This window comes from Moschus berezovskii, chromosome 9, assembly GCF_049115385.1.
Source record: "Moschus berezovskii isolate FMDL1 chromosome 9, NW_MosBer_1.0, whole genome shotgun sequence".
Taxonomy (NCBI): Eukaryota; Metazoa; Chordata; class Mammalia; order Artiodactyla; family Moschidae; genus Moschus; species Moschus berezovskii.
In genome coordinates this window covers 41,646,808-41,660,215 of record NC_142468.1, presented here as the reverse complement: position 1 = coordinate 41,660,215, position 13,408 = coordinate 41,646,808, and positions in this window count along the sequence as shown.

Genomic DNA, 13,408 nt, shown 5'->3' with positions numbered 1-13,408 from the left:
CTGTGGCTTTTAAAATTGCTGATGACTTGACACTTACCCAGACCAATTGAATCAAAATCTAAGGGGTGGCTTAGGCATGGATATTTTGTTAAAATTTCCCAGGTGATTCTAGGGGTGTTGAGAACTACTGGGATGGATATTTCTACCCTTGCTTTATAGATGGTAGATTGAGTCAATCGCTTAAGATCTAAGGTTATATAGTTCCCAACTAAGTGTCAGAGCCAGGATGCAGGCGAAGGTCTATTTAACTTCAGTCCAGGAACGTCCTCACCTGCTAAGTTGAGCCAACTCTTCAGAGTGTAAGTTCCATGAGGGCAAAACCATGCCTATCTAGTTTCCTCCAGCATTTCCAGTGTTCAACACAGTGCTGGGCATGTGGTGGACATTTATTAAATATTGTCGAATGGATGAGTGAATGAAATAAGATAGGGAATTCCACAATGACGTTTCCTTCACAACATCCACAGGATAAGAATACACAGTATCTTTTGTAAGTTGACCCTTCGTGCCATCCAGTTCCCCAAGCATCTGTCAATCAGCTCTCAGCTCCACCTGGTGATACTTCAAACACCATGTTAGCCTTCCCAACTTCCCTGTTGGAGGAAATACGGTAAATCTACAATGAGGAACCCTGTGAAATCGGTCATTTGAAAAGAGAGTTTGACCTTTCTTCATGAGAAAGAGAGCTAGTAATGTTGGTCAGCTCCTGTCTTTAATTATCTGCACCCAACCCTGAAGTGGAGGCTTTTGTAGGCATCCCAACTACTGTGAAGAAAGAGGAAGGGAAAGGAAACAGATGGCTAAGGCTGGTCCCGTGCTCTGACTTCAGCTTGTCATTATCACCTTTGTATTTTTTAACTTTCTGTTAAAATATATAATATACCTATACAACTAATATACAAAAAGAGGGCACATGCTTTGCCATTGCTTTTTGCTATTTAAACACAGAGTCAAGCCAGATGGGGATCTCTTAATAAGAGGAGTGATTGATGCACCATGTTAAGAACAATCTGCCAGGGTGGAGATGCGGCAAGCATTGACTGCAAGAGCATCATCATATAGAGCCCTCTGAGTCTCAGCTGCTGCCGCCCCATGACTGGCTTTCCCTCGGGCTGTTTTCCTAGGCAGCAGCCTAGGAATCCTCATGACAAGGAGCTTTCAGCTCAGTCTACCAAGCTCCTTCATTTTTTGCCTCTAATCAACAAAGAAGTTGCTAGCTGGGACCATAGCCATGGCCGTGAGTGAGCAACAATCTGCTCGGTGTGGTTCACATATTCCCTTGGTACCTGCCAAATTTCTCACACCCTCATCCTTAGTGAGTTTATCAGCAAAAGTCGGGATCATGCACTGGCTGAGAGTATGGCTGAGCAGTTCCAATTTCTAACCCGGTTCAGATTGGTCTCATTCACTGCTGTGTGGGTCCTACTCAGTGAAAAGTGTTTAAAATATTTTCAGTTCCTAGAAGGGCTTCACAGTCTTCTCAAAATTTGTATTTTTCCCCCCGGAGTGTATATTCCAGTTCTCTGAATACTCTGATCATGTTTTACAGATCAAGTATTATTTAAAATAAAAAAAAACACTTTAGAGTGAATATAATTTTAAAATTAGCTAAACCTGGGTTATGGCTGCCTCCTTCATTCTTTCTGAAGCTCAATAAATGGGGATAATACCACATGCTTTTTAGGCTGTGAGATTACAAACCTAGAGCATGAATATTCATCCCCTTTTCCTCTGGAATATAACTCCATGAGAGCACATTTTATGTCACTAGAACTTGGCAGAGTGTTTAGCTCTCAATGAAATTGAATGCATTGGGCAGCCCAAGAGCTGGGGGAAAATGAATAGATAAAGGATTTTCCTTAGCTATATTTACAAAAAAATGTTTGCTTTTTAGCCTGTATTTTAGTACTTGTTACACCTACTTCATTTGTGCTAGCCTTACTCTGTCTTCCTTCACCAGGTTTAAATATAAAAGACTTCCCCAAATGTTTCAGAACTTGATGGTTTAATGAGTGATCTGTAAAAAGGCTTGATCCAGCCTGTTTTTTTCACTTTCTCCTCCAGCTCTATTTCAGTGGGGTGTTCTGAGGGGGTGGCAAGTATGAAAAGTGGAGGGCGGGGGGCCCTGACTCATACGTTCTGGAGTGGGGAGATTTATTTTCTTCACTTTAATATAATAACCCCCCTCAGGGTCTGAGTTAGCATCATCATTTCTCAGTCTGCTCCGTGAAGGCTGCCATCCCCACATGAAGAGATTGATGCCTCCTTCACTCTAAATAATAGGGACAAAGGCATCAGGGATTCTTCAAATTTTGCTGGGCTTAGAGTTTCTTCCCTAGGCTAGGAACTCAAGAGCCCTGGTGCTCATGAGGACGGAATGTATAAGACTCTGGTTTTGAAGAAGGGAAGCCAGTAAGCACTTTATAATTCTTTCCATACTGGGATAGGTTATACACATCATGTCATTTGTTTGAAGTCCTTCCTTACCTAGTAGAGCTGGAGGTGGTCATAGCTCTGCTACTATTGTTGTTGGGAGTATGGAGCTAGAGGAAGAGCAGGGGAGTTGACCAGGAGGGCTGACCACAGTAATACGAGTAGCTTGTACTCCATGCCCATGAAGGCCAGGGCTGATGTTGGTACTATGACCGTGACCACTCTTTGTAAATCAATCTGTAGGCATGGTTGGCACAAGTCTCTGTGAAAAGGTTCCTTGCTTTCCAGACTGTGAGGCTTCTTAGTCTGCTCCGTCTTTGGCTGGGTATTCTCAAAGAACTAGAGTTATACTACTTTTTTCTAGAATCTAAGGACACACATATTTCACTGCCTGCTTTCTCTCCCTCTTTTCTCTCTTCTTCCCCAAACTGAAAGTTCCCTGAAGGAGACACGGATATGTACCTCACAGATGCCCCTTGAAGAAGGACTTGCTATCCCAGCATGGGGGTTTCTGTCAGCAGATTGCCTCCAGTTTAGCCCTGTCACACACTGCCTGAGCTGCAGAGCCTCCTTACCTAAAGCCACACCATCCTCAGGGAAGCCCGCATCTAAGTAAGGCAGAGATGTAGAAGCCCAGTTATTTCAGTGCCATGAAGACAACTCTGATGGGCAGTGTTGTTTCAGAGCTCCCCACTGATTGCACCAGGGCTTCATTGGACCTGCCTTGAAGTTCAGCTTCTTTAACTTCCAAATCCTGCTTCCTCCCTTTCCTCTAACAGGCGCAGGGCCCCAGTAAACATCTTACACCCCAACTCCATCTAAATGACAGCCTCAAAGAACCCTACCTATGACAGGCCCTAACCTACTTTGTAGCTTGGCCTATGCTCAGAACTCCAAATTTTACCCTTGATATTTGAACAGTGAGTTTTAGATCTGAGAAAATGCTCTTTTCTTTCAACAAACCTTGGCTTTCAAAATTGTTGCCTACAGATTGAATTTGAAGCTCACAGTTAAGGAATGACTCCTTTGTTCTTTACTGTGTCTATCGTTTTCTTGAAGCAATGAATGCCACTGATTCCTTGGGCAGGTTTCTGGAAAATTTCTAAAGGATGTGCTGTATGCAGTCCATTTTCCTTCCAACTGAATCTCAGTGAAAGATACTGCCTGGTTGTCATCCATGATTCCTACTTCTCCCATCCTCTACCATCTCATCAATCACCGAGTCCAAATAACTCTTTCTCCTGAACATCTGTTGGGTCCACACTCCTTTCCATATCCATTGCTACCATTGTCTGTTGCCCAGACTTCTATAGGAGCCTCCTGACAAGGATGTCATCTCAATCCCCCACTCCCGCTGTCCTTCCAACACCTGTGTGTCAAGTAGGCAGTAGAAGATAGTACACGCTTCCTAGGAGGTGCTGGTGGTAAAGAACCCACCTGCCAATGCAGGAGACATAAGAGATGCGGGTTCAATCTCTGGGTGGGGAAGATCCCCTGGAGAAAGAAATGGCAACTCACTCCAGTATTCCTGCCTGGAGAATCCCATGGACAGAGGAGTCAGGCTGGTTACAGTCCATAGTGTCGAAAAGAGTTGGACACAACTGAAGCGACTTGGCACACATGCACACAGCTCAGAGGTACAGTCAGGTAGAGGAGAAGGAGCCAGCCGGTGAATTTCAGAAAGAGGGTCACTGAGGCAGGAGGAAAAGCAAAGGAATGTGATATTGCCAGAGCAGAAGATGGGAAATTTTCACTGAGGACTGGTTAGAGGTTAAGGTGAAATACACAACAGTCCATAATGTTTGGCAGCACAGGGATCACGGGTGATTTTCAAGAGGGAGTTTCAGTGGAATCCAGTGGGTAGAAGTTAAGTTGGAATAAACGATGAGGAGGAAAAAAGTAGAGGGTTTTTGATTGTTTTATGTATGTGAAAGAGAAATTGAGCAACTGGAGGAGAATATTGGGTGAGGGATTTGTGGTTTTGTTTGAATGTTATGGGATATTCTATAGCATGTTTTTGCATTGATTTGGAAGCATGAATTGCAAATGCAGAAGAGAGAAGGGAATCCCTGAGAAAGTTCTAGGGATCAGGGTTTCAAAGCTCCAGAGGGTAGGTGCACTTTTGCTGGAGAAGCTCTGCTTCTTCCCCTGAAACCAAAGGAATGGAGAAGATGGATATAGAATATGGATATAGAGTCACAGATTAGGTGGGGAGGAGGATATATAAATTCTCTTCTGATGGTTTCTATTTTTTAATCATAAAGAACATTTTAAAAATCATGTTTAATTCATATTTGAGGAAGGCTTGAAAGAGAAACTGTAGAAGATATGAAATAATCATCTTGATATTGCAAAAGCTAATTTACTAGGGAAACGTAAGAGGAGTGTTGAGTGTTTTGTTCAGGTTTTTGATCATGAATTTAAAGCGAAACTTGTTACCTCTATTCTGTGTGTATGCATTTATCCTCCAGTAATATTCTATTTTTAAAATGCAGGTGTGGGGAAACTGGACTCCACTACGTGTGTTTTATTCCAAGCAAGTGTTGATAGACAAGAGAGGTGTAAAGGAGGAGAGGAAATTTTCAAAGAAGTGATTATAAATGATAGATTATGTGATCTAAATGAATTAGAAAGAAAATTAAAAGAGGGGACTGATTGGAGGGTAATGAGAACGTGGCTGATGGTTTGGGGATATTGGTGAGGTGAAAAAATCATGAGCATGAACTGGAGTTGGGGATGGGGTGTGTGAGTTCGAGATCGGTGGGGAGATTAGGTGGGGAGGAGGATATGTAAATTCTTAGCTGATGGATTTCTATTTTTAATCATAAAGAACATTTAAAAAATCATGTTTAATTCATCTTATATTTAGAGATTTGCAGATTTGGAGATGGCTCTGATTGCAGTAATAACCAGCTAGTGTGTGATAATGAGACTAGAAAAGCAACTGGAGATGAGAAGTTCAAGGAACTGAAAGTCCAGTTTGGTGTCCTCTCATCTTGCACACATCTTGGCGTTTTGTAGTTGTTGGTCTATCTTTCCAACAATGTGTTATTTAGGACAGGATCACATTTGTCACTGCTTCCTCCCTAATGCCCAGAATGGTACCTGACCCATAAAATACTCAATAAACATTTACAGAATGAATAAATAAGTCTATTCTTTTAAAAATTCTGAAAGTTATTCCTGAAGTGAGAGCTGCATCCTGGGACACCACTGTCTTCACTCCTCGTGGACCACTTCTTGTGGGCGGCCCTGTGGGTAATAACATTTACTGCTGCTGTGGATGCTGTGAGAAGCACTCTTTGTAATTCTCTATGGTATTTAGTGTAGGGGGTTGCTGAGGAAGTAATTCACTCCCTTACACAATATTCCTTCCATTAGGACCCACAAGGGAAACTTTTCTAGGATTTCATTGCTGGAAGACCTGTGGCTCTCCTGAGTGAAACGGCAATTTGTGAGTCTCATAAGTGAATGTGTTTTCCTCTTTGCTTTGTCTATTACAGCCAGATTTGTGGCAGAGGCTGAGGCTCAACTTCAGCAATTATGCAGAAAAATATGATATCCATTTCTTATCAATTATTTTATTCTTTGCTTTATCTGATTATCTTTTCCTGATTTCCTCATCTTGGTAATTTCTTCTCATGTTTCTTTTTCTATTCTAGAATCTTTCTTGAATATTTAATATTAAAATGTGTCTCCCCAAGGTTCAGCTGGGTGAAATTTTCTCCTGAACACTTCAATTGGTGCAAATTTCTGGTGATCCTGGGGAAAACAAGCCTGTTATAAACCTTAATAGTGAAGATTAAGATTAGGTCCATTTATAAGTAGTACATGTTTCTGAGGATTTATTGAGCTAATTAGTGTTGAGAATTTCTATACTATATAATATTCAAAATGTCATCTATCTTAGACAATACCAGGTACAAAATTGTTTATAAAAAGTAAACATATTTCTGAAAATTTATCAATTAAATCAAAGTTCCTATCTGAGCCTTTATTAATTTAATTAAGGCACTTAATGAATTTTTGACATATATTTGCTTAATCAAATGATTTAAGAAATGTAAGATGAGCTAAATCATGTCTAAAGACTCTGGGAACCTCAAAAAAAATGCAAATATGGTAGTAAAGTGGAGATCAAGATGACAAATATGGACAGAGACCTCCGAGGGATGATAAGAATGAATGGGAATGAGAAGATGAGTGAAACTCTACAGGACTAACCACACGGGAACACTGAACGTGGAGATCTACAAGCTATAAAGAAAATGAAAGGGAAAAAAGAGGAAGCGTGTTATAGCTATGAGCTTTGCAGTACACCATAGTGGACAGTCATTAAATACATTCAGTTCAGTTGCTCAGTCGTATCCGACTCTTTGCCACCCCATGAATCGCAGCACGCCAGGCCTCCCTGTCCATCACCAACTCCCGGAGTTCACTCAAACTCATGTCCATTGAGTTGGTGATGCCATCTAGCCGTCTCATTCTCTGTCCTCCCCTTCTCCTTCTGCCCCCAATCCTTCCCAGAATCAGAGTCTTTTCCAGTGACTTTCCTCAACTCTTCACATGAAGTGGCCAAAGTATTGGAGTTTCAGCTTTAGCATCATTCCTTCCAATGAACACTCAGGACTGATCTCCTTTAGAATGGACTGGTTGGATCTCCTTGCAGTCCAAGGGACTCTCAAGAGTCGTCTCCAACACCACGGTTCAAAAGCATCAATTCTTCAGCGCTCAGCTTTCTTCACAGTCCAACTCTCACATCCATCCATACATGACCACTGGAAAAACCATAGCCCTGACTAGACGGACCTTGGTTGGCAAAGTAATGTCTCTGCTTTTTAATATGCTATCTAGGTTGGTCATAACTTTCCTTCCAAGGAGTAAGTGTCTTTCAATTTCATGGCTGCAGTCAGCATCCACAGTGATTTTGGAGCCCCCAAAAATAAAGTGTGACGCTGTTTCCACTGTTTCTCCATCTATTTCCCATGAAGTGATGGGACCAGATGCCATAATCTTAGTTTTCTGAATGTTGAGCTTTAAGCCAGCTTTTTCACTCTCCTCTTTCACTTTCATCAAGAGGCTTTTGAGTTCCTCTTCACTTTCTGCCATAAGGGTGGTGTCATCTGCATATCTGAGGTATTGATATTTCTCCCGGCAATCTTGATTCCAGCTTGTGCTTCTTCCAGCCCAGCGTTCCTCATGATGTACTCTGCATATAAGTTAAATAAGCAGGGTGACAATATACAGCCTTGACATACTCCTTTTCCTATTTGGAACCAGTCTGTTGTTCCATATCCAGTTCTAACTGTTGCTTCCTGACCTGCATATAGGTTTCCCAAGAGGCAGGTCAGGTGGTCTGGTATTCCCATCTCTTTCAGAATGTTCCACAGTTTATTGTGATCCACACAGTCAAAGGCTTTGGCATAGTCAATAAAGCAGAAATAGATGTTTTTCTGGAACTCTCTTGCTTTTTCCATGATCCAACGGATGTTGGCAATTTGATCTCTGGTTCCTCTGCCTTTTCTTTATGTACACTAAATACTGTCATTGTGGGAAACTGTATTCCAGAACACTCGTTGATGCCTACTGTAATTTTATAAGAGCTGTTTTCCTCAGATGGAGGTGCGAGGTTAGCAGGAGAGAGAATGAGCACAACTCAGCATGGGTGCTCTCACAGTGGGGCAGAAACCAGACCACTGTGTGTACTGACTGAAGATAACTGAATGTTCTCTCAAGTTTGATCACTAGTTTCAGTAAGTGCTGTGCATAAGAAGAATGAGATTGTTAAATGTGTTTGCTGTGAAATACATAAGAAAATAAAATGCATTAAAAATTTATTAACAATTGTAAAAATATTCCAGAACAATGTAAGTTATGTTGGTATTGCTAGTTTTACATATTTTTGTAAACTATCTAAAATCATTTTATGGGAGAAGCTGAGTTATTCATTAAAGAACATAAAATAGGACTATACCAAGTCATATTTCTACTACTGAATTGAAAATATGACTCTAGGGATGGAATGTGTATTATTAGAATTGTTAGAACTACTAGTTACCACACATGATGTGCACTGCTGTTGTTTAAGTCACTAAGTCATGTCTGACTCTTGTGACCCCACGGACTATAGCTCACCAGGCTCCTCTGTCCATGGGATTTCCCAGGCAAGAATACTGGAGGGAGTTGCAATTTCCTTCTTCAAGGCATCATCTTGACCACCTCTGGAATTCCAGCTCCCCACATCAGGCTTTGCTGCTCCCTGAGCCTTAGTGGCCCCCTGCTCTGACCATGGCCATTTGGAGAGGCTACAGTTCCATAGTGAAAAGAGAAACACATATTTGCTTCAAGTCAATTTGCAAAACAGCAAGGTATCTGTTTTGCTGTGTGAGGATCAGCTGAAGGGGAGTGTCTTGAGAACCGTGTGTGCAGGGTTAGCACTTCTAAAGTGTTACCTGGAGAATGTGCACCCGCAGAATGTTCACACGGCTTGAGGGAAATTCACTTCGGGCCCTTGCCTTTGTCCTGCAAGATAAAGTTGATAGTAGAAACACGTTTCTGTTTCCCTGTTTAGCCTCCTCTCATTTGTTTTCTCTGTCCTGCTATAGTAGCTTCTGGAACAATGTACAAAGACTCTGTCCCTCTTACACTCACCAGACCACTTTACTCAACTGGAATTGCTACAATCTTCCTCTCTCCATGGAGCCCTCCCTGTGGATGGCAGATAGTCCCTGGCTGGTCCCATGTGTTCTGTGTATGGGCTGGGTTTAACCCCCCTCTTTCTCAATCCAGGAATGAGAATTAGTTTTAGGTGCTTGTTCTAAGAAGGAGGGAAGAACATGCTATTGAGAGAAGACTGGGTCTGGGATAAATCTCAGAAGAAACCCTGGTGTCTTGATGTACAAAGTAGTAGTCTTCTACTTGACACAGATTTGAGTAGATCGCTGAATTTTTAGGAGGTGTCAGAGACAGATTTAGAAGAACTGTAACCTGTGAGCTCATTTGCAGCTTATTATCGAGTGCTTATAGAAAGCACCTTTGGGGACGTGCCTAGTGGTCCAGTAGTTAAGGCTTCACCTTCCAGTGCAGGGGATGCAGGTTTGATCACTGGTCTGGGAGTTAAGATCCCACATGCCTTGTGGCCAAAAAACCAAAACATAAAACAGAAGCAGTACTGTAACAAATTCAATAAAAGACTTTAAAAAGTAGTCCATATTAAAAAAAAAAATACACCTTTTTTTAAGAAAAGCACTTTTAATATGCACATCACAGTTCTTTTTTAATAAAAATATTAATTTGATTTTAATTTGATAGTATGATATTTCACATCACAGTTCTCAACCCAAGAAATACAGAGAGTACATGGGCTCGTGGAAGACACAGACATGAAGATCATTGCTCTCAGGGTTATAAGTGGTGTAAAGTAGGCAAAACAGGATGATGTTGAAATACAAATAGTAACTTTTGGGGAATTCCAAAAAAGCTTCAAAGAGATGGTGTTATTGGGGGTAGGCCTTGAGGGACAAGAAGAATTTGACATTGGAGAAAGAAAAGAAGGGTAATATTCCAAGGTAGAGGAATTCCATGTCCAAAGACATGGAATCTGGAAGTAGCCTGGCTTCCTTAGGAAACAGCTCACAGGCAGGAGGGAGTTGCTCCTTCCTGCAGGGAATTGGGGGAGCAATGGCTGGAGAGGAAGCCATGCCACATGAGGTGCCTTTGATTCCCAGCCAGGGGCTCGGGGCCTTTTTCTCTCCCTTTGTGGAATGGAACCATAGATTTTGGAACAGGAAAGATCTTCGAAAACATCTGGCTGAAAAAGAACCCGAGAGCCACATGGTGAATTGATTAAACTACATATTTAAAAATAGAGCATGATTTAAAAGTTACTGCCAAATGAGAGTCTCCTGAAGATTTTTGTCTTGCTTGAACACATATATATTACTTATCAACATAACCATTTTGTTTCTTAGGTGTGCTTTTTTGTAAATGATGGACAGTGCGTCGTTAGGGCTTTGTGTTCTTATAGACCCAAGAAGTTGGGTCTGTCAGTGTGTTTACTGTGCAGAATTAAGATTAATGCTTTGTACACTCACTCACATCATGCAGATGGGAGTATACATTGGAACAGTTCTTCTGAAGGGCAGTTTGGCAATGTACATCAAAACAGCATTTGAAATCTGAACAGCATTGACCTCAAATTCCTTTTTAAAGAATTTGTTCAAAGGGACTGGCCAGAAATGCATCTAGAGTGTATTCATTCATTGTAGGATTGTTTATAATGTCAAAAAACTGGAGATAACCTACATTTTCTAATAAAATAATTATGGTACAGTGGAGTATTCTGTCAATACTAAAATGATTAAGTAGAAATTTTTTAAATACGAAAATTTCATATGAAAGTATATTTCTAAATGAAAAAACAGGTTACAGAATAGTATGTATAATGACCCTAATTCTGTAAGAGTTATATATTTTTACAAGATTATGTTTATTTCCTTTTACAAAAATTGTCTACTTATGTGTACATATGAAAAAAATCTGGAAAAATTTATACCAAGATGTTAATAGCAGTTATTACTGGGTGGTAGGATGGTAGGCAATTTTTAATTTCTACTATTGGCTTATCCATATAATTTCTAGGATCTTGGTTTATCAATAAACAAGCATTACTTGATTACTTGTGTAATTAGGGTTATACATCATTTCCCCATGTGAGTGCAGACTGATTATTTGCCTGTTTGTTGTTGCTGTTTAGTTGCTAAATTGTGTCTAACTCTTTTGCAACCCATGGACTGTGGCCTGCCAGGCTTCTCTGTCCATGGGATTTTCTAGGCAAGAATACTGGAGTGGATTGCCATTTCCTTCTCAATTTACCTGTTTACCACACCTATTTAAGATATTTTGATTGTTTCTTCTGCAACTGTTTGCCAAATGATTAGGGAAAATGAAAGTTTGGGGATAATATATAATGGCTGGAAAACTTGTAGGTTGTGTCTGTGATGGGAAAGATAAGCTAGGTTTATCACTACTCCATTTTGGAAAGCACACATCTTTAGGTTAAGCATGGCTGACTGACTGCCAGAATTTCCATTTCCTTAGTGACTGAATGGTGTAGTAAATTGGATAAAAGCATCTGCTATTTTTCAGATCATCTATGCTGTGCAAATGTCTCACTGGACACCGGGATCCCCTTTCAAAAACTCTGATTTTTCATATTCTGCACATAGAGATGGAACTAATCTGGGGTTGAGCCAGTCCTTTTGAAACCAAGTGTTTCATACTTGGTTTTGTCCACTTAATTTGGACTCTGGTGTTCAAGTGGGCATCACCCACATCTAGAGTCTGCTTCTAACACTTTTAGAAAGGATTCTGTACCTTGGGTTTTATGAAGATGGTTAATGTACTGTGGAGAATGAACTAAAACACCATTCGTTGTTCTTACAGATAGACGTCAAGCTGTAAAGGAAAGACACACAGCAGGTTTGGTCCTTTTCTTCTCTTCTTCCTCCCTAAGGAACTTGGGGATAACTTTTTACTAGATCAGTTCTGGTCCAAACTGGTTTCTTTCCTGCCTGTTTCATGTTGCTCTTATCTGAAAAGCTCCCATCTGCCCTGAGGTATCTGCATCTTGCTCTTGTCTTTATTACACTTTATTACAGAGTCTTTATTTATGGCAGAATGGACTGACCTATCAATTGGTGTGAGTTTTTCATTTTTTTCTCCTTCCCTGTTTCAGGTGGGAAGCAAGGTTGTTCTTATTTCTTTATCATGGAAACTTGTGCAGGGAAGAGAGAAGAAACTGTCAGAGGACAAAAGCTCTTCTAACGTGTTTGAAGATCTTGAGCTTTTCACAGGGATGGCGTTGGGTGTTCTGGGGAAGGCAGATGCCGAGGGAGCATCTTCAAGCACAAGGTAGAGCAGGGAAATCCAGATATTAAGAAGATCTGGAGACTGGCCAGTCTGGAGAGTAGTTGGGACCCATGCCCTGCTCCTAGCAGAGATCTAGGAGGGCAAGCCTTCTGGGGTACCATCGCAGATTTACCACATTGCGTGCGTGCTCAGTTATGTCTAGCTCTTTGCAGCCCCATAGACCACAGCCCGGCAGGCTCCTCTGTCCATGGAATTTTCCAGGCAAGAATACTAGAGCAGGTTGCCATTTCCACCACCAGGGGATCTTGCCAACCGAGGGATCAGATCTATGTCTCTGTGTCCCCTGTGCTGGCAGGAGGATGCTTTACCTCTGTGACACCTGGGAAGCCACTATGGGGAAAGAGGCTGGAATGAAGTCTGAGAGACCCTGCATCTCCAGCCCTGCGTGACATGCACTTTGAGGTACACTGAAGCTGATGAGAAGAACGTGCTGTTTCTGGCTCTGGAGTCACTGGCTCTGAGTCCATCAGATGTACTTTTTTAAAAGGCCTTGGTTTCCCTTCGATATCCCTCCAACATGCTGCCTATGGTTCATAGAGATTTCTGAGTTTTTTTTTGGCTCTAAGAAGAGATGGACCATACAGCTGCATCCCCTTTGTGAGGATTCATAGTTTGGGGGCCAGAAGCTGAATATTTAAGGGCTGTGGTTAGTAATAAGGTTTGCACTCCTTTGTGTGAAAAAGTCACTTCCAGGTTGGAGCTAAGAATAGATAACCCATTTTCGTAACTGTATGAGATTTCCTATTTCACGTTACTGAACATCAGCCCTCCCTTCTGTAGCAGCTCCAGCTGTAATCGTTTCTCTATGCTTAGGAGCAGGTAATCCATTTTTAGTTGCACTATTAAAAACTATGCCATTGATTATTTCTTGGTTTGTGTCATGGTTTCAGAGGCTGTGATGATATGAAGTCAGTGTGAGTTTGGATCTCTAATCACTGTTGCTCATGCATCAAATGGGGCTGTCGACGCAGACTGTGCAATAAGGATGACACAACATGAAAATGAACATGGATGACAAGCTGTGGATGAGAAATAGAGGCAGCAG